Source organism: Schistocerca gregaria, chromosome 6, assembly GCF_023897955.1.
Source record: "Schistocerca gregaria isolate iqSchGreg1 chromosome 6, iqSchGreg1.2, whole genome shotgun sequence".
NCBI lineage: Eukaryota > Metazoa > Arthropoda > Insecta > Orthoptera > Acrididae > Schistocerca > Schistocerca gregaria.
Window position 1 is genome coordinate 439,109,788 of NC_064925.1, and position 23,067 is coordinate 439,132,854.

General features: G+C 44.5%; 1 protein-coding gene across 1 annotated transcript in view; it reads left to right on the forward strand.

Moving 5' to 3' along the window:
- The window catches only part of LOC126277983 (dystrobrevin beta), a gene marked incomplete in the record, with an annotated part of 561,627 nt that overhangs the window by 90,486 nt on the left and 448,074 nt on the right, over window positions 1-23,067 (forward strand). Inside the window, 1 exon segment of the mRNA XM_049977648.1 lies at window positions 3,956-4,054.

Consider the following 23,067-nt stretch of genomic DNA (forward strand, 5'->3'; position numbering starts at 1 on the left):
ACAGACGTTTAATAATTACGGTGACGGATGACATGTTAAACAATTCCACTGTCCATCAAATTTTGACCAAAGCTATTCATATGCCACAGGTTTGTGTCAAAATGGTGCCGAAAAACCTCGCAGTTGAGCAGAAGGAGACTGGAAGTAGTGTGCGCTGATCCCGAGAGGATTACCAATGAGCAAGCATGGTTCAGTCGTGTGATGGATGTTTTAGTACTATCCTGAGACAAAGTTGCAAAGTGAGGAGTGGCGCACTGAGACATCTCTTCGACCTGAAAAAGCTCGAATTATGCATCAATAATTTGTTCCTCCAGGGCAAACTGTCAACCAGGTGTTTTACAAAGATTGCCTTGAAAGGCGCAGGAAAAGGGTGATTCGAGTGAGACTAGAAATAGCAGACAAGTGGATGCTGCACCATGACAACATCCCATGCCACACGGCCACTTCCATCACATAATTTCCGACCTCAAAAGATATTCCTGTTGTTCCACGTCACCCACCTGATTTGAGTCCTTGTAACTCTTCTTGTTTTCTCGATAATAATGAAAAATATCTTAAAAGGGGTAATTTTGAGACTGGAGAATATTCAAGAGAGTGTAAGTGACATGTTAAAGGCTCTACCAGGAGCCCTTTCAGTGCTGCTACCAAGACTGGGGACGACTCCGCCGGTGTGTAACTCCAGGTAGGAACCGCTTTAAAGGGTACAATGCCGTTGTTTGGAAAAATAAAAATTTTGGTAGATAAAATCAGTATCATTTCTTTCCTCACATACTTCGTATACATGTTGATGCGTCAGTATGTGCTACACCTATAAATTCGAAATAAGGAGCGATAAGCTACAGCAGATAAGGCTTCTGCAGCGTATGAAGTGCCGTCGACGAAACCGTATTATTGTAGATACAAGAATGTGTTACGCCAGTGGAAGATAGATGAAAACACGAAACGCGTCCTGGCGGGAATGAAGCTAGACAAAATGTAGTTGTTTGCTGTATTTGATTGATTAATTTAATGCGCAACCAAGAAGCTGTCACGATTGACATACTAATTAAAAACTGAAGAATTTGGAAGCACAGCCGCCGCAGAGGTGAAAATGAAAGTCCAAAATATTGTCATTGTTAAAAAATGAAAACAAATTGAAAACGATTGTAGCTGTTAAATTAAAGCATAGGATATACAGGGTGGACAACATAAACTGCCCAAAAAATACACTCGAAGACAAAAGTCGCACAGCGAAGGAGTTATCCGAAAGGGACAGATACCGGCAGATGTGATGTACAAATCGGAGCGTAGAATAACGTCCAGGTACCGCTGTGTTGTAAGAGTTCCGCGGATGGCAACCAAAGGGTCCTGCTGTGTGATGGAATGGCACCCCACACCATCACTCCTGGTTGTCGCGCCATATAGGAGACAAGTCAGATTGGTTTCCGACCGCTGTCAGAGGCAGCGTCGGGGCTACGTTCGAAGTGGGACTTAGCACTGAGGAGAGTTACACTCTAGACAACGAGATCTGAGGCCAGATTGGACAGAATTTGGTACGATATCCCTCAGGCCAAACAATAACTCTGTCAATTAGTGCCAAGCCGAATAACTAATGCACTAGGGCCAAACGTGGACCAATTCTTTACTGACGTGCTGAATTTTCGAAGTTCTTTCTCTTGAATAAATCGTCCAATTTTTCTGTAACCGTAATCATTTGTTTGACTATACATGTACATCACATCTACCAGTTTCCATCCCACTCGGGTAATTTCTTCGTGGTGTTTTCTCCTCCTCCTCCTCCTCCTCCTCCTCCACCTCCACCTCCACCTCCTCCTCCTCCTCCTCCACCTCCTCATTTTCAGAGTGCGTTTCATTCTCTCGGGATAGGAAACCTAACTTACATCGCCTGTCCCGGCTGCGGATGAAATAAATTGGGTAGCTTGTCCTGGGGTGCATCAAATATTTTCCCCATCCTGTACATGGAAAGTAGAACACCAACGTAGACATTCTTAAGGCAGGTGACATAGACTGCACCTGCTATATTCGGTTCGTTTAGTTTTTTTTTCCTTCATCTGCTACCCATTGTTTTCTGTCCCTATAGGAAGTACAGATGCGGTGTTAATTGCAGAATTGTTGACTTATCGTCTCCCTCTCTGAAGAAGATTAAAGTATGATCGATTAAACCTAAACAATTAATAGCATGCGTTAAAGGAAAATGAAAAAAAATAAAGTGACAGACTATATACCTATCTTTCATCGACTTCTAACTGATGACTTTTAGTTGGAAGTAAGTAAAACAGTTTCTTAACAGACCCTTAACAATGTTTTGTTGTTGTGGTCTTCAGTGCAGAGACTGGTTTGATGCAGCTCTCCATGCAACTGTATCCTGTGCAAGCTTCTTCATCTCCCAGTACCTACTGCAACCCACATCCTTCTTAATCTGTTTAGTGTATTCATCTCTTGGTCTCCCTCTACGATTTTTACTCTCCACCCTGCCCTCCAATGCTAAATTTGTGATCATTTGATGCCTCAGGACATGTCCTACCAACCGATCCCTTCTTCTAGTCAAGATGTGCCACAAACTTCTCTCCTCCCCAATCCTATTCAGTACCTCCTCATTAGTTACATGATCTACCCATCTAATCTTCAACATTCTTCTGTTGCACCACATTTCGAAAGCTTCTATTCTCTTCTTGTCCAAACTATTTATTGTCCATGTTTCACTTCCATACATGGCTACACTCCATACAAATACTTTCAGAAGCGACTTCCTGACACTTAAATCTATACTCGATGTTAACAAATTTCACTTTTTCAGAAACGCTTTCCTTGCCATTCCCAGTCTAAATTTTATATCGTCTCTACTTCGACGATCAGTTATTTTGCTCCCCAAACAGCAAAACTCGTCTACTACTTTAAGTGTCTCATTTTCTAATATAATTCCCGCAGCATCACCCGACTTAATTCGACTACATTCCATTATTCTCGTTTTTCTTTTGTTGATATTCATCTTATATGCTCCTTTCGAGACACTGTCCATTCCGTTCAGCTGCTCTTCCAAGTCCTTTGCTGTCTCTGACAGAATTACAATGTCATCGGCGAACCTCATAGTTTTTATTCCTTTTCCGTATATTTTAATTCCTACTCCGAATTTTTCTTTTGTTTCTTTTGCCGCTTGCTCAATATACAGATTGAATAACATCGGGGATAGGCTACAACTCTGTCTCACTCCCTTCCCAACCGCTGCTTTCCTTTCATGCCCCTCGACTCTCACAACTGCCATCTGGTTTCTGTACAAATTGTAAATATCCTTTCGCTCCCCGTATTTTACCCCTGCTACCTTCAGAATTTGAAAGATGGTATTCCAATCAACATTGTCAAAAGCTTTCTCTTAGTCTACAGATGATATAAACGTAGGTTTGCCTTTTCTTAATGTAGCTTCTAAGATAAGTCGTAGGGTCAGTATTTCCTTGCGTGTTCCAATATTTCTACGAAATCCAAACTAATCTTCTCCGAGTTCGGCTTCTACCAGTTTTTCGATTCGACTGTAAAGAATTCGCTTAGTATTTTGCAGCAGTGGCTTATTATACTGATAATTCGCTAATTTTCACATCTGTCAACACCTGCTTTCTTTGGGATTGGAATTATTATATTATTCTTGAAGTCTGAGGGTATTTCGACTGTCTCATACATCTTGCTCACCAGATGGTAGAGTTTTGTCAGGACTGGCTCTCCCAAGGCTGTCAGTAGTTCTATTAGAATGTTGTCTACTCCCGGGGCCTTGTTTCGACTAACATCTTTCAGTGCTCTGTCAAACTCTTTAACAATGTGGATGTATTCGGTATGTATTATGGTAGACTATCAGAATGAGACAGTTTACAACCTCTGACTATATGTATACGTTGACAACACAAAGTAAGTTAGACAAGACCACGTCTGTGTGAACGTAATATGCACTTTGCTACGTTGTTCGCAGGTGGTTGCAGCGGCCGGCCAGTGCGGAGTCGAATTGCTCGTCGGGGCGACGCACGCTGTCACCTGCCTGCGCGGCGAGGCGGTGTGGGGCGGCGCTAACGTAAGTACAGACAAGTGAGGAAGGTCGCGACGAGAAACTCCCGTGCCACGTTTTCCCTGTACAGATGCTCTGTTATTTCTACGCACACACCACACCAAGAGGTGTTGGCACAGCTGGTAACTGACCGGACAAATTATGATGTTTATTCAAAAGAAAATCTACGAAACAACGCTGTGGGTATAATTGAAGACTTTATTCACCACAGGCCTGAGCACGACGACACCACTGTTTCACGAACCCAAGGATTCCCTCTTCCCAGACGTCATGTGACTGACAGGTGTCATTCCTCGCTAAAACGGCCGATACGTCAGACGGCAAACCCAAGCTGGAACGTAAACAGTTAAAACAATTTGGCAGGAAATGGTGGACAGTTAAAACTTGGGCGCAATGTGCACAAAGTGTTAGGGGAGCGCCACTTAAATGGCGATGGCGAAAAAGGTAGTGCCCTGTACGCAACCTAGTTAAAATGAACTACTCCCGGCGGTCGTCCAAGCCGCTGGGAGAATCTTAATAACCTAGAGCTTATCCCCATGAAGGAAGGACCATTGGCGATGCCAATGGCAGCTACTTATTAAGTACTTTAAAACAAATAAAATTGTATCCGTAAGGAAATGTCAAAGTGAGTCTCTTATTCGTTATTAATAAGTTAGCTTCGTAATATATAGGTATGAACTGGGAATCGTGTACCCTTTTGCCTGTATAATTACAAGTCCCTTACACTACTGGCCAATAAAATAGCTACACCAAGAAGAAATGCAGATGATAAACGGGTATTCATTGGACAAATAGAACTGACATGGGATTACATTTTCACACAATTTGGGAGTATAGATCATGAGAAATCAGTACGCAGAACAACCACCTACGGCCGTAATAACGGCCTTGGTACGCCTGGGCATTGAGTCAAACAGAGATTAGATGGCGTGTACAGGTACAGCTGCCCATGCAGCTTCAACTCGATACCACAGTTCATCAAGAGTAGTGACTGGCGTATTGTAACGAGCCAGTTGCTCTGCCACCATTGACCAGACGTTTTCAATTGGTGAGAGATCTGGAGAATGTGCTGGCCAGGGCAACAGTCGAACATTTTCTGTATCCAGAAAAACCCGTACAGGACCAGAAACGTGCGGTCGTGCATTATCCTGCTGAAATGTAGGGTTTCGCAAGGATCGAATGAAGGGTAAAGCCACGGGTCATTACACATCTGAAATTAAATGTAACGTCCACTGTTCAAAGTACCGTCAATGCGAACAAGTGGTGACCAAGACGTGTAAAACCAATGGCACCCCATACCATCACGCCGGGTGATACGCCAGTATGGCGATGACGAATACACGCTTCCAACGTGCGTTCTCCGCGATGTCGCCAAACACGGATGCGACCATCATGATGCTGTAAACAGAACCTGGATTCATCTGAAAGAATGACGTCTTGCCATTCGTGCACCCAGGTTCGTCGTCGAGTACACCATCGCAGGCGCTTCTGTCTGTGATGCAGCGTTAAGGGTAGCCGCAGCCATGGTCTCCGAGCTGATAGTCCATGCTGCCGCAAACGTCGTCGAACTGTTCGTGCAGGTGGTTGTTGCCTTGCAAACGTCCCCATCTGTTGCCTCAGGGATCGAAGCGTGGCTGCACGATCCGTTACAGCCATGCAGATAAGATGCCTGTCATCTCGACTGCTACTGATATGAGGCCGTTGGGATCAAGCACGGCCTTCCGTATTACACTCCTGACACCGATTCCATATTCTTCTAACAGTGATTGGATCTCGACCAACGCTAGCAGCAATGTCGCGATACGATAAACCGCAATCGCGATAGGCTACAGTACGACCTTTATCAAAGTCGGAAACGTGATGGTACGCATTTTCTCCTCCTTACACGAGGCATCACAACGTTTCACCCGGCAACTCCGTTCAATTGCTGTTGTTTGTTTATGGGAAATCGTTTGGAAACTTTCCTCATGTCAGCACGTTGTAGGTGTCGCCAGCGGCGCCAGCCTTGTGTGAATGCCCTGAAAAGCTAATCACAGCATCTTCTTCCTGTCGGTTAAATTTGGGTCTGTAGCACGTCATCTTCGTGGTGTAGCAATTTTAATGGCCGATAGTGTGTGTTAAAATTTTCCACAAACGGTAAGTTTTCGCTCAAAGTCGATATGCCGGATAAGAATCTTTCTGACGATACCTCATCCATTCCTGTACGATTAGTATTTGTTGAGAAAAAGGAATAATGACTTGAGAATAAAATTTATAATTACAAGTAATCAGGAGGTAGCATACTACATTATAATGGACTGGGTTACTGTTAGCATCTAGTTACGGTAGTCTGAATCAGTCCATGTTTTCCGACTTCGTAATGCCCTAACAGTTTGAACCAAAACCTGTAAAACTTTTAACCATGTTACGCGGTTTTTATTAACATGCACGGCGTTTTTTGGGGGTTTGTGACATCTTAAAACTAACCAGAATAATGATAAATGTTTGGTATCAGATCGGATAAACGCACGAATACAATAATATGTATGTACCAACAAAGCAACGTGATTAGCCGAGCGGTCTGAGGCGCTGCAGTCTTGGACTGTGCGGCTGGTCCCGGCGAAGGTGTTCGAGTCGTCCCTCGGGCGTGTGTGTGTGTGTGTGTGTGTGTGTGTGTGTGTGTGTGTGTGTGTGTGTGTGTTTTTGTCCTTAGGCTAATGTAGGTTAAGCAGTGTGTAAGCTTAGGGACTGATTAACTTAACAGTTAAGTCCCATAAGATTTCAAACACATTTGAACAACTCCAACCTGACTCAATCCGTTCCACTGCGATATCTTATAATAGTGATGTATGGAGGACGTTATAGTCAAACTATCATGTAAGAGATCATACGTTGCGGGCATGTGCGCCTATCCTTCTGTGCTTGTTCCATTTTTCAGTTGTAATGACCCTCTAATACAGTGGATTGTGAAAGTAGCGGATACTAGCCGGTAGCTGATTGTTCATGATAGCATTTTTTCAGTTAGTACGGAAGAGAACCATTTTGTTGGCAATATGATCATATAACTGGTCCGATGCGGAATTGTCCTTGTGAGTATATTGGTGTAAAGGATACGAGGTCTGCGGTGGCTCGTCACAGAGTATGCAAGTATTCATTTCATTTGGGCAGCACACCGGGTTGGACGCAGTAGCAGTTCAGTCACCAGATACGAAACCAGTGGAGATCTTGTGAAGCACGTGTAAAGAGCCCAGTTAGCGAGACTCCTGTCATTACTCTGCCAGCCGTTGTGGCCGAGCGGTTCTAGGTGCTTCAGTCTGGAACTGCGCTGCTGCTGCGGTCGCAGATTCCAATGCTGCCTCGGGCGTGGATGTGTTTGGTGTCCTTAGGTTAGTTACGTTTAAGTAATTCTAAGTCTAGGGGACTGATGAACTCAGATGTTAAATTCCATACTGCTCAGAGCCATTTTTTTAATTTATTTTGTCATTACTCACATGGACCTGGTTGCTAGAATTTTCACAGCTGCGGAAGCATGTCAAACCACTGGGAATCTGAGCGTGCATAGGAGTGAGTGCGGAGTCGCTGTACTGTCTACCGTTATAATGGTGGTCGGCATTTTGTATAGTACAGATAAGACAACAGTTCTGCATATTTTACATACTATACTGTACATTGTTATTCAATCTGTATATTGAGCAAGCAGTAAAGAAAACAAAAGAAAAATTAAAATCCATGGAGAAGAAATAAAAACTGCGGTTCGGCGATGACATTGTAATTCTGTCAGACAGCAAAGGACTTGGAAGAGCAGTTGAACGGAATGGACAGTGTCTTGAAAGGAGGATATAAGATTAACATCAACAAAAACAAAACAAAGAGAATGGAATGTAGTCGAATGATATCGGGCGATGCTGAGGGAATTAGATTAGAAAATGACACTTAAAGTAGTAAAGGAGTTTTGCTATTTGGGGAGCAAAATAACTGATGATGGTCGAAGTAGAGAGGATATAAAATGTAGACTGGCAATGGGAAGGAAAGCGCTTCTGGAGAAGAGAAATTTGTTAACATCGAGTATAGATTTGTCAGGAAGTCGTTTCTGAAAGTATTTGTATGGAGTGTAGCCATGTATGGAAGTGAAACATGGACGATAAATAGTTTGGACAAGAAGAGAATAGAAGCTTTCGAAGTGTGGTGCTACCTAAGAATGCTGAGGATTAGACGGGTAATCACATAACTAATGAGGAGGTATTGAATAGAATTGGGGAGAAGAGGAGTTTGTGGCACAACTTGACAAGAAGAAGGGACTGGTTGATAGGACATGTTCTGGGACATCAAGGGATCACAAATTTAGCATTGGAAGGCAGTGTGGAGGGTAAAAAGAGATGAGGGAGACCAAGAGATGAATACACTAAGCAGATTCAGAAGGATGTAGGTTGCAGTAAGTACTGGGAGATGAATGAGCTTGCACAGGATAGAGTAGCATGGAGAGCTGCATCAAACCAGTCTCAGGACAGTATAACAACTACTGTACATTGATGGAATAGCTTGAACACACTGCGATAAGATTACATATTTCCTTTACGGGTTGTCACATTTCTCTATTTTGTGCAGCGCATTTCAATGATTACATATTACAGGAGTTTGTTCTCTTGTGAGAGTGTTTTCACAGAAACACAGGTAATGCGGGTTCGAAAGCGAATTAATCATAGTTACATCATTATTACTGCTACTTATCAGTCTCGAAAATTGTGTCTGTGTTTGTGTTCGTGTATAAATATACGGAAGCCTGCCCCTCCCCCCTTCCCCCCTCCCCCCTCCCAACCCTCCCCCCTCCTCGCCTCCCCACTCCCCTCCCAAACTTGCACCATGTACACCTACTCTAGCACATCGTACCTCACGCTTACTTCTCACGGGGTAGCGCCTCCCTTCCGGAAAAAGCATCACCTAATTAAAATACTGTAAATCAAAAAAGTACAAAACGCCGTTTGGTACAGCAATTTATTCCAGAGCGCACGAGAGCGCCGAAATATCCCTCGTGCATGTAGGTTACCCCAAAACGTTCAGAAAACCGTAAACTCTGTATAATAAACAGCGCGAGAGCCGTACATCTAGCTGACGAACTTGAACTGCGGCTTTCATTCCAGACGTGTTTGCTTTTCTGGTGCCAGACGGCACGGTAAACAAAGCTGTGGCGGCAGCAGCAGCTACCGGGCCAAGTGCACGCCTTGTTTACATTCCCCGCCGTGCCACGCTGCGGGGCGTGTGGAATATTGCTGCGCGTGTTTGTGCAGCCACCCGTGGACAGTAATGGGAGCGTTGCGAATTACTGTAGTCAGATCTAAGGACAAGTCGAAGACCTTTTACTGGTTTCCAACACCCAGGTAGCGTAAACGTTGCGTATATTCACTTTTTATTATCGAACACTTAACCCTGCTACCGTCGAAGATATCTGCGTTTACTTGGTACTTTAATCACACTGCACACCTCTAGAACTCTCACAAAAAATGTTCTCCATAGTTGTTTCTGAAAATAAGCCAAAACTTAATAAGTCAATATGTCAACATATAGAGAACGGCATGGGACAAAATTAATTTAAAAAACAACAAAGAGACTTACGTGCAGGGGAAGTATTGGTGTCCAAAACTATGCATTCCTAATTTCAATCCTCTTGGACGTTCCGGCCGAGCGGTTCTAGGCCCTAGTCTAGAACCGCGTGACCGCTACGGTCGCAGTTTCGAATCCTGCTTCGGGCATGGGTGTGTGTGATGTCCTTAGGTTAGTTAGGTTTAAGTAGTTCTAAGTTGTAGGGGACTGGTGACCTCAGATGTTAAGTCCCATAGTGCTCAGAACCATTTGCACCATTTTGAACCTTTTGGCCGTATAGCTTCCTGCTAGTTTCGCACACTAATGATGTTTGCGTGTTCTTTTAAATACGGGCGTATGGAACACGTCTTGGTCGTTGTAGCGACAGTTAGCTCAGAAGATGGATTATTTCCAGCAGTTGGTATTTGAAGAACTTAAGTATTTCTTTGTTTGATACTGATTCAGATAGCTCGCATTACGTGTGTTTCTTTCTTTCCAAAATAGAATCAATCGTCAGCTGCACAATGGGACTATTTTATTGCAATTAACCGGTTTCGACACATTGATCTGCCATCTTCAGACGTCCATCAATTTTAGAAAAATACAGATCATTAGAAAATGACCATACTTAGATGTAAAGTACAAGAAGTGAGTAATGCGAAATTTGACGCCTGCCTATCCATGTTATAAACTAATACTGAGTTAGCTTTTTTGCAATACGTTTCTTGTACTTTACGTACATGTATGGCCATGTTGTTCTTATCTGTATTTTTCTAAATTTTGTAGACTTCCGAAGATGACAGATTAACATGTCGAAACTGGTTAAGTGCTATAAAATATTCCGATTATGCACCTGAAGATCCATTTTATTTTGAAAAGAGTATACCATAGTTGTTGGAAAAGTAACGACTATGAACAAAATCACAAAAGTACTACTCTCTTCTTAATGAATGCTCCGCAGAGAGATTGTAGGAGAGATTTGCGGACGTCATCTCAAGTTTCTTGAGGTTAGGGCTACTCATCATATAAGTACCATAATGTTGATTGATTACGGCGAACAGAGGGGTAAAGAGACCATCGTCTTTTCTGTCTTGTTATGGCGGCAAGAGGAGACACTTCACCTCTCGTCTAATCAGGAGTACTAAATCATCATTCAATACAAAATTCTCATGCATCCTTTTCTGTGACTTCACTAAGCCGCAGATTTAGCCTACATTGTCTTGCTATATCCGACGTGCTCGGAAATGTTGTGGTTTAAATGAACGCTGCCTAACGTAAGTTTGTCGGCCGGTCATTCAGTTCACTGTAAATTATTCCGATTTCGATTAAGACTGAAGCATACGTTTTCAGAACGGTGCCAAAAAGTCCCCAAACTGTGTTTTGTCACGTACCCCTACACGCTCTTATCCAGCTGCAGAAAAACACCGGCCCCTAAACAACATAGCACGGACGTCCCAAGACAGTCTCCTCCTCCCGCGCCCAGATACAACTTAATCACAACAGTGACATACTGGTCGTCCGTTTACGGGACTGCACCTGTGGTGACATGTTTGGACTAACTCTGTTCTTCGTGGCAGGGCTATTGTAGCAGAGTCTCAATAACACAGTAATACAGCTTAGGTGTTCATCTGTACTTCATCTGTGAACCAAAATATGTATGTCGGAAGTATTACATGCTATTTTTTTCAGCAGAAAGGAAAAAAGCTGCGAAAGTTCATCACTTTCTATAAAATCTCGTGTACAAGCATTCGACACATTCTATAGCTAGTCAAGGTGGTCACCGATTTAAATGTAGAAATAACTTGGACATCCCACTTACATGGGTGCTGTAGAACTGTAATTGTCGCATAATTTTCCGTGTAATTTTTATTGCTTCATACTAAAAGCGTTCATAAGTAATGCAACATTTCTTTTTTCTGAAAGCAGGTTAGTTTTATTCAGGATTCCAGTACACTATATTATTCCCCTCTCCTGTGGCTACAAAAGCCTATTTTTCAACATGCTCTCCATTCAGTGCGATGACCTTACGCCACCTAAGTGGCAAGACTTGTATGCTCGCATGGTGCCACTCTACTGGTCGACGTCGAAGCAAACGTATTACGGGATCAATAACTTCCCCGTACTACACTTACTGCTTCCCGCGGAGTGCAGCCTTCATTGGACCAAACAGATGGTCCTTAGTTGCTCTTCGTGGTGTGTTAGGCGGCGAGGAACCAAGCGGGCACACACCTTCGAGTACGACTGGTGTAAGAGTATGTCAGCACTGCCATCAGAGACGTCCCATATTAGCAGGGAGTTGTTTGTGATCCGTTGATTACTTCGAATGACAGTGTCCGCACGATCCAACATTGCAGGAGTCGCAGCTGTGTGCGGCCGGCCGGCACATGGGGATCGGAAAGGTTTGCCCGACCTTGTTAACATGATGATAGGTACCTCCCCAAAGACTCGCCGTGATTTGTTCACTGCCAGGTCTCCATAGACATTCTGTAACTACTTATCCATCTTCAATGCTCTGGTTCGCCGCCAAAAGAAACTCTGATTGGAACGCACCTATACAGAAGTCATTTTAAAAACTACCTGTATCGCCGCCACCTATCGGACCTCCATGAAAATATAGGGACTGAAGCGGGAATATTGCACTGTGTCCCACAATCGTCCGCATTTTTTCAACCGAAATTAGCCAAGATGTGTTGTTACTTATTGAACGCCTCACGTATAATTCCACTGTTATAATTTTACTGTTTCATATCTTTTACAGTTTCATACTTCTATACTATATTTTTGTACTGATACGCTCATGTCATCCTACGCTCCTTGCCGTCTCTGCCCTATTCCAATCCTCGTCTCCCCCTCTCTCCATCCCCCTCTCTCCATCCCCCTCTCTCCATCCCCCTCTCTCCATCCCCCTCTCTCCATCCCCCTCTCTCCATCCCCCTCTCTCCATCCCCCTCTCTCCATCCCCCTCTCTCCATCCCCCTCTCTCCATCCCCCTCTCTCCATCCCCCTCTCTCCATCACACACATCTCTGTCACTGTCCACAGTTGCAAACCACACTATTCTGCAAATTAGTTCCATAGAGATGCGACGGGTCGCTTACATAATATGTAAATGATATAGTTATCTGTAAGAGTTTTCTACTCATTATAAGGTTATTGAAAGTAATGTTTTGTTTACTTGTTGTAGTTTAGATCTCTTAATTGTTAGCTCGTTCATACCCGGATCGAGACAATACAATGAGTTACAGTAATGAATATGAAAAATCATAGAAACTCTCGGGGCTTGAGCATGTTTTTTTATTTTTTTTGTTTCATGTACTTTTCAACCCTGTTTCTACTCTGTTTTACTACTATCGGACTTCGTAATAAGACAGTGGATCGAGCTGGACGACTTTTTGCTTAGAAGTACGGTACCTTTTGCCACGCCAAGTCATCCGACAATCTTACTATGACTTAAGATACAAATAAAACATACATAGGTTAGTAATAACAGTATATTTTGAAATAAAACACAAGTTACGAGACTTAACTGAGACTTGAATTATGCAATTACGAGTGCCGTTTGGTTGCAACTCGTGAATGTGTTAATAAAATAATGTAGTGTTAAGGATGTTGTGTCAAAATACGTCAGATCTGGACAAGGACTACAAAACAAAAGTTGCCTCTTATTCTGCTAAAAAATCTATCAAAGATCTTCAAATGTTTCCAACGGTTGCATATGATATTTATACAGCCGTGGACTATATCTATGGCTCAAATTGTTTATTTCATTACTTGTAATTATGCTTTCTGCGAATAAAGGCTCAGCTTGCAAATGTGCCTTTAAAATCTGAAGACCGTCAACTTCATCTAAAGTAGTCATATAAAAAAAGCTCGTGCAACTGAAACGGTAAAGTAAATGATAAGTTTTAAATATGAGAACCGTTACAGAATCCCTCGCGACCCATATGTCGGCAATATTTATAATAATCTTCTCATTCATCAGCCTTCTGTAACGTAAAAGTGAAGCCTTTCTCTTTCTAGTCCTTGCAGAAGAACAGTACTGTGAATGTATTTTCTGCTCTGAGATTGTATCACTACTGGCAGTTTGCTTAAGTGCCTCCGTTTTAGTTCTTTAAATAAAAAATATAGTAGACTTTGCAGTGTTTACAATTAATAACCAAATGCAGATCGTGCCTGCCGCTTGCGGGAGACAAATAATTTCCCAATCCTAGGCCCTTTAACGGATCCCGCGGGAAGTTGCAATGTTTTTGCGCGTAAAGACAGTACTTTGTAGAAGCATTAATTTTCAGAAGTGTGGCACTGACGACTGTGATAATTATGCTGCCGTTACTACTGACGTGGTTACTTCGCAGCAGCGTATGAATCTGTGGTGCCACGGTATGACTAGCATGTCGTAGTTGAAAGCTGTAAGCTGTGCAAGAATTCTCGGGTTACAAGAGTTAGTCAAACTCCTCCATCTCAGATAAGCGACAAAACGCAGGGTGTTCCATGTAGGACGCTCCGTTTTGTTGCCCTTCATGGCAAGCCATCCTGGGCTTACATTCCAGCAACATAATGCCAGCCTGGACAGGGCGAGAGATTCTACTCCTTGTCTTCGTGCTCGCCAAACCCTAGTTTGGATAGCAAGGTCGGCAGGATCCTCAGCCAGCTCGGGATTTTGACAATCTAACATCTAACAAACGAACTGGGCAGAATTTGGCACCGTATCCCTTCAGAAGGACATCCAACAACTTTCTCATTCAGTGCCAAGTTAAATAGCTGCTTTGTAGGACCAGAGGTGGACTACCGCTTTATTGACTTGGGCAATTTGTGAAGCTTTTGTTGTGAACGATTCATCTATTTTTTCTGAAATTGTAATGGTTTGTTTGCCCGTACATACAAATCACGTGTATCGATTTCCGTCCCATTCGGATAATTCCTATGTGGTGCGTCGTTTTGTTCTTTTTTCTTAGAACGTCTATCATAGCAGGTGGCATCTTCAGAAAGTGTGTGAAAGAAAAAAAGTTACCTCGAGACTCGTCCGTAACGGCTGGCGCGTGAAATGCGAGTAAAGTCGGGATCAATTCGCAATGCGTTATGCGTCTGTGGCGTCTGTATCCTCGCCGAGCTCTGACCCTGAGGTGGACGCACCAGTGTTGTCAGCCAGAACTGTGTAGCTCCGCGTCCGCAATGCGGGCGTTGTCGACATGGCTTCAGCTGGCAAGACCCATGGGGCTTTCCTCCGTCCAGTTGTGTTTATGATTCCTTAACTTTGCGATCGTCGACCTCATTTTTGCACTCTGGTACTCGATTTCTCTCGGTTTGTTGTTGTGGCTTTGTACGCTGTTGACAGTTCTCGATTCGTCCTTTCGGACGTGTTGTTCTCGCCATCAACCACACGGTCCTGACGGTCACTCACATTTTCGGAGAGTCATACTCGTGGCAAGCCGGTCAGGCGTCTCAGTTTTAGGTCGTAAGGAATAATTTGCACTGATTCAAAAATAAAGTCCTTGCACCATTATTCCGACGGAGTCTGCCTATATAGTCGGTCCATTAAATAGTGCAATGGTTTTTTTCTTTTCTTTGTTTTTTACTTCTTTTCAATCCGCTGCTAACACGTGTATTTATCATATACTAGTGCTCATAAATGAAGGATAACTGCAGACTGTGGTGCCACACAACGTGGCACTACACAAAACTGGCGCTATAGCATAGGCACATAGGGAACACACACGACACAGGTTTTTTTAGTCCACGGTATTGGTGATAAGCTGAGAAAACGGTCCCGAAACACACGTAATACAAAACACCACTGTTTCCTGCGCATCTAACGCGACATCAATATCGGATATGATCAACATGCACACGCACACAGGCCGCACAACGGGTTGGCATACTCTGGATCAGGTGGCCGAGCAGCTGATGGGGTATAGCCTCCCATTCTTGCACCAGTGCCTGTCGGAGCTCCTGAAGTGAAGTGTCCTAGGGGTTTGAAGACGTGCAGCGATACGACGACCGAGAGCATCCCAGACGTACTCCATGGGGTTTAGGTCTGGAGAGTAGGCAGGCCACTCTATTCGCCTGATATCGTCTGTTTCAAGGTACTCCTCGACGATCACAGCTCGGTGGGGCCGTGCGTTATCATCCATCAGGAGGAAGGTGAGACCACAGCACCCCTGAAAAGACGTACATACTGGTTCAAAATGACGTCCCAATGCATCTGACCTGTTACAGTTCCTCTGTCAAAGACATGCAGGGATGTACGCGCACATAATCCCACACCACACCACAAAAAAAAAAAGGTTCAAATGGCTCTGAGCACTATGGGACTCAACTGCTGTGGTCATCAGTCCCCTAGAACTTAGAACTACTTAAACCAAACTAACCTAAGGACGTCACACACATCCATGCCCGAGGCAGGATTCGAACCTGCGACCGTAGCAGTCGCACGGTTCCGGACTGCGCGCCTAGAACCGCGAGACCACCGCGGCCGGCACACCATCAAACCACGACCTCCATACAGGTCCCTTTCAATGACATTAAGGGGTTGGTATCTGGTTCCTGGTTTTCGCCAGATGAAAACCCGCCGAGAATCACTGTTCAGACTATACCTGGACTCGTCCGTGACCATAAACTGGGACCACTGTTCCAATGACCATGTACTTGTTCTTGCGACCAGGCTTTACGAGCTCTACTGTGACCAGGGGTCAGTGGAATGCACCTTGCAGGTCTCCTGAAGAATAAATCATGACTGTTCAGACACCTGTAGACACTGTGTCTGAGACAACTGTTCCATTGGCTGCAGTAAGGTCCGCCGGCCGCGGTGGTCTTGCGGTTCTAGGCGCGCAGTCCGGAACCGTGTGACTGCTACGGTCGCAGGTTCGAATCCTGCCTCGGGCATGGATGTGTGTGACGTCCTTAGGTTAGTTTGGTTTAAGTAGTTCTAAGTTCTAGGGGACTAATGACCACAGCAGTTGAGTCCCATAGTGCTCAGAGCCATTTGAATTTTTTTTTTCGGTAAGGTCCCGATCAAAGTTACCTGCAGTACTCCGTGGCAGTCTGCGGGCACTGATGGTGAGATATCGGTCTTCGTGTGGTATTGTACACTGTGGACGTCCCGTACTTTGGCGCCTGGACACGTTTCCTGTGTGCTATTATCGTGAGAGGACACTTCGTGGCATACGGAGTGCCTGTGCTACGACGTGCTGTGTTTGACCAGCCTCCAGTCGCCCTAGTATTCTACCACTCATAACGTCATCAATAAGTGTTCTTTGAGCCATTTTCAACACACAGTCACCACCATTAGCACGTCTGAAAACGTCTGCACGCTTACTCGCTGCGCCGTACTCTGACATGCACCAACACAACTCTGCGTGTGTGGACTGCTGCCAGCGCCACCGTGAGACGACCGCGGATCACATGCACTGCATGGCATACCCCGACGTGATTTAAACCCGCAAACCGCCCACCAGAGCGTTGTTTCACCCTGTATCAGCATTATCCTTAAGAGCATGAGTGTAGTTTATACTACACTGTCTAGTCACATTGATGAAACCACTTGCCGAAAGGCTGAATAACCACCTTTAGCAGCGCGGACCGCTACGAGACATGCATAAAAAGTCAGGCAGCCTCTGGAAGGTACCAACAGGGGTGTGGAGCCATGCCGACTCCCTGCCGTGGCCAGCAGCGTTAATTTTCTCGCTTGAGGCTTCAGGCGGGAACAACCCGATCTAGGTGGTCCCACAGATTCTCGGTTGGGTTTAAATCCGGAGAGGTTGGTGGCCAGAGGAGTATGGTTAACCCAACCTGATGCTCTTCGAACCACGCACCAAGCTGTGTGGCACGTTGCATTGTCGTGGTGGTAGATGCCATCATGCCGAGGAAAAACGAACATGTATGTAGGGGTGGATGTGGTCCCCAAGGATAAATGCACACTTAGGTTGATCCATTGTGCCGTCCAGAATGACGAGATCACCCAGGGAATGCCACGAAAACATTCCCCAGCTCATAACGCTCCCTCCGGCCTTGGACCCTTTCGACGAGTGATAGAGTTTGTTAGTTTTCAGATACTTCGCGCCGATGGAGCATAAAACGTCATTCATCTGAAAATACCACATGTCGCCAGTCATAGATGTCCCGTTGAGATACTGGCGCGCAAATTCCAAACTTCGCTCCAGCAGTCAGCAGGCGTGTATGAACCAGGCGCCTTTTGCGGAGGCCCGTAAGCAGCAATGTTCGCGGAAATGTCGTTTAGTAGTCTCTGTTGGTAGCCCCTTGGTTCACCTGGGCGGTCATTTGCTGAACAGTTGCACGTCTGTTCGCATGTACACGTACTCGCAGCCGCCGTTCACCCCCGTCATCGTTGGTCCATGATGCACCACAATCGCCTCAGCGACTGTTTTGGATAGCGCCACTTTACCATGCACGTATACTTCAACGACGGCGGTCTGTGTACAGACACAGCCGTTTCAGAAATGCTTCCACCCATGGGTCGAAAGGCAATTATCATGCCGGTTTGTACGCCAGAAAAATCGCTCCGTTTCCTCATTACGTCAAATTTCCTCGTCTCACCCCCCCCCCCCTCCCCACCCCCCACCGTGCACCCACTTCCACTTTTTTTATACCTTCCACTACTGTTGTCACTTAGCGTTTGTGAGTGATTATTGCACGTTGACATCGAACATAGGTAGTGGTCACATTAATGACTGAACCTTGTATTTGGTTCCCGCGCAATGCTGCAGACAGCTGTTGCTCGTATGTCACACACCCTCTAGATGCAAGGCTACTTCGCTGTATGTTACACTGCCAACGTGCCTAGCGTATAGGACAGGCCATCAATATTCGTGCGGACACGGAACCCCTGGTTAGCTGACATTCGTGAGTATCGACAACGTGCCACAGTACTCGTCAGTCGTCAGACTGGTGGGAGGATAGGCTTCTATAAGCGTGACCGTCACGGGTCGGTCAGCGACATCCCGTGTGTTGCAGCAACCGATGCGACCGAAGGTCAGTGCCGTCTCTTTCAAATAACTACTACTACTGTTTTCTCGTTCCCACCACCACTGAGCCTTGACCACTGACTGTGCTTATGTCCGAACACAAGTGTGATGCTATGTTTTATATATTGTCTTCCGCAAAATGCAGTACGCTTGTTAAAATACCAAAAATGTTCAAATGTGTGTCATCAGTCCCTAAGCTTACACACTACATAACCTAAATTATCCTAAGGACACACACACACACACACACACACACACACACACACACACACACACACGTGCCCGAGGGAGGACTCGAACTTCCGCCGGGACCAGCCACAGAGTCTATGACTGCAGCGCCTAAGACCGCTCGACTAATCCCGCGCGGCTGCTAAAATACCGCTCGAATACTGTTACACTGTTGTGTGGAGAACGGAATTTGGGTTTGTAAGTCCATCAGCTTCGTTCCAAACCGGTTTCGTGCCTTTGAAGTGTCGTGGGGTAACAGTCACACCTCACGATACCGTGAAGGCTGTGTATAAACAGAGGTATATTTGTGTGAAACTGTCATCGCTCGATATTCAACGAGATAATAACCGACGTCATGTGTATCGGATTACAGATATTCAGTGAATGGCGGATGCCTGCAATGTAGCGTATGTGGAATTTTCTTATGTGGAATTTTCTTATGTGGAATTTTCTTATGTGGAATTTTCTTATGTGGAATTTTCTTATGTGGAATTTTCTTATGTGGAGCCATCCGTACATTATGGCTCTGCGCTCCTTACCAAAGTACTGTGTGCTTTGGTTGTACCTTAGACTCGCTATGCCTGTTAATTACTGTCTTAAACTTTCTACATATTTGGTGGTGGTGGTGGTGGTGGTGGTGGTGGTGGTGGTGGGTAGTGGGTAGTGTTTAACGTCCCGCCGACAATGAGGTCATTAGAGACGGAGCGTAAGCTCGGGTTAGGGAAGGATTGGGAAGGAAATCAGCCATCGGCATTTGCCTGAAACGATTTAGGGAAATCACGGAAAACCTAAATCAGGATGGCTGGAGACGGGATTGAACCGTCGTCCTCCCGAATGCGAGTCCAGTGTGCTAACCACTGCGCCACCTCGCTCGGTCATATTTGTGGATTGGGTTGTTTTCCTTAAATGTTTTCTTTTTGTGTTATTAGAAGTGATTCTGAGACCAAAGATGTACACAGCTAGTGTCACATGCCACCCCGCCTCCTGAAAAAAGAAAATGTACGATCTTCTCACATCGAACTTACATCCTTCCCCTCACACAACCATAAGTGTCAACGAAGTACCACTTTGAAGAAAGCCAGAACATGGATATCGAGTGGCAGCAAGTGTAGCTATAGTAATCTGTAATTAGATCTCAAAACTATGACGTCATTTACCACTGTTCTCCTTACAGCTCAAAGCGCCAAAGGGCTTCTGAAAGCTTGCAGTACCTTCAGTTTGCGATATTTTTTCTTGTTTTGCTAATTATGTCAAAAACTACAGAAATACGAATATTGAAAATATTCTTATGCGCCTAAACGTTAACAAGTAGATATTTATTATTTTGACTTTTATTGTGTAATATATTGGTTACTTCCCTCCGTTCTTCCCCCTACACGCCCCCCTCCCCCTCCCCCCCCCTCCCCCCCACCCCCCCCCTCCCCAACACCACTCCGCCCTAATGTCAAATTCAGGTATCGAGTATGTTAATGGTTGCGAATGTCATTAACTAGCGATGATAAGACACTCAAATGTGGTACAGTCGTGAATCAATTTCCCGTGTTCGCTCTTTGTAGGAGTACTATTTTCTCAGGCCTGGTCGTAGGGTAATTTCTTTAAGATACCCAGGAACACTCTTCTCTGAAAGAAGATATATTTCTTTCAAAATGTTCGACTTTGTTGCGTTCGAGATTACCAATACTTCTGACGATGACTGACATGCGCGTCACGATGCTGGTACATTTTCTCCAATTTCTGGGCGAAGACAATTTTCCCGACAAAAAACCAGTATCCACTGAATGAATCCTTCTACGTCTATACTCTGCAAGCCACCTTACGGTGTTAGGAGGAGGGTACTTCTATTCTGGCTATCTTTTCCCCTCTTTTCGAATAGCGTGTGAGAAGAGAGACTGTCGATAAAGCTCCGTATGACATCTAATTTCTCTGACTGTTCGTTGTGATCATTTCACAAGATATATGGGAGGAAGCAATAATGCTACCCGCCTCTTCTTGACACTTACATCCAGAGTATAAATGTTGTTCATTCTCCGAATGCGCTCTCGAAGGTGGTAACCATGCAAGCAAACGCCATTTGAGAACAAAAAACAAATGGTTGCACATCATTTGAAAATGTATGTAATAATGCATTCGAGTTGAAAATAACTTTTTCTAGTTATTCTCACAGTACGGAAAGTGCCACAGACTCGTTGACGATGTGTTGTTTTCTTCTATTTTATCGTTATTTCGTCTATTTGAGCGTTTTTCATGGGATATTAAAGGTAACACTGTGAGAAGTCTTCCATAAAGTAAACAACCGATTTGGTCGTTTCCCCGCCACGAGGGACCTGGCGGAAACTGAACCGAACGTTCATCCCATCAATTTGCGTTTCTAGGTTAATGTGGTCGTTTAACATAGCCCGCGGATATATTGCTATCGTTACGAGCCGTCGTTCGACGTAAACCGGACGACGATGTACAAACTAACGGGCTTCAACACTGGTCTGGTCTCGTGCTTCTGCAGCATAGACGTGATGTATTCGATGAAACTCAGTAGGTGGAACGAATATTCCAGTCCAGACAGAGCAAGCATACCTCAAAATCGTAATGTGAGAAACGGCACAGATGTCAGCACATAGTATAGCGATGCTCGCCTCCCTCGAATACACACGTTCCATCTCTTCCAAAAACTAAAGCCATTCTAGTAATTATTCCTGCCTGTGTCCCGAAACTTTTGCGTAGCAATATCTCGTTGAAGACCCCGAGTGCAAATGTTACAGTCGTACTACCATAACTGAAACTTTGCTTCGATTTGTTCCTCGTATGAGAACAATAGTCAATAACGAATTCGAATACTCCTTTCTTCTCAGGCTTCAGTGTAAAGACAAGACACCACATGTTTCGCTCTGCCAACGAGAATTCATATTCAGATGTTGATCACATGATTGCAACGTGTCGTGAAGTTCAGTGCTACACATAGTACCTTGTGCTACACTCAACACCTTGTTTTACATGTCTGTGTTAGGAGATCGGTATATACCAGCCCAAAATTGCGTCACATCATGCTTACTCGCTTTTCTGCCACAATTCATTCAGGGAACATTTACTGGTCAGCTAGGACAGATTGGGAGATGCTCCACATCCTGATATTCGTCATCATCACACATATAGCCACAGTAATATATAAGGTCTCACTTGTTCGGGTTTGCTTTCATAATGTTACGACTGTTCTGATGCGGTTAAGTTCTTCCAAATCTTCTATATAAAGATCCCACCTCTGGTAGTAGAGAGTAGTCATTTGGAGTAAGTTCTTGATTCAAGACACTCTTGCGGGATTAAGGTGTCCCGGGTCGACAGGGAAAGCCAAACAAGGGGTGTAGCGTTCGTCAAAGGTTGTTGTTGTGGTGGTGGTGGTCTTCAGTCCTGAGACTGGTTTGTTGCAGCTCTCCATGCTACTCTATCCTGTGCAAGCTTCTTCATCTCCCAGTACCTACTGCAACCTACATCCTTCTGAATCTGCTTAGTGTATTCATCTCTTGGTCTCCCTCATCTCTTTTTACCCTCCACGCTGCCCTCCAATACTAAATTTGTGAACCCTTGATGCCTCAGAACATGTCCTAGCAACCGATCCCTTCTTCTGGTCAAGTTGTGCCACAAACTTCTCTTCTCCCCAATCCTATTCAATACTTCCTCATTAGTTATGTGATCTACTCATCTAATCTTCAGCATTCTTCTGTAGCACCACATTTCGAAAGCTTCTATTCTCTTCTTGTCCAAACTGTTTATCGTCCATTTTTCACTTCCATACATGGCTACACTCCATACAAATACTTTCAGAAAAGCCTTCGTGACACTTAAATCTGTACTCGATGTTAACAAATTTCTCTTCTTCAGAAACGCTTTCCTTGCCATTACCAGTCTACATTTGATATCCTCTCTACTTCGACCATCATCAGTTATTTTGCTCCCCAAATAGCAAAACTCCTTTACTACTTTAAGTGTCTCATTTCCTAAACTAATTTCCTCGGCATCACCCTACTTAATTCGACTACATTCCATTATCCTCGTTTTGCTTTTGTTTATGTTCATCTTATATACTCCTCTCAAGACACTGTCCATTCCGTTCAACTGCTCTTCCAGGTCATTTACTGTCTCTGACAGAATTACAATGTCATCGGCGAACCTCAGTTTTTTTCCTTCTCCATGGATTTTAATACCTACTCCGAATTTTTATTTTGTTTCCTTTACTGCTTGCTCAATACACAGATTGAATAACATCGGG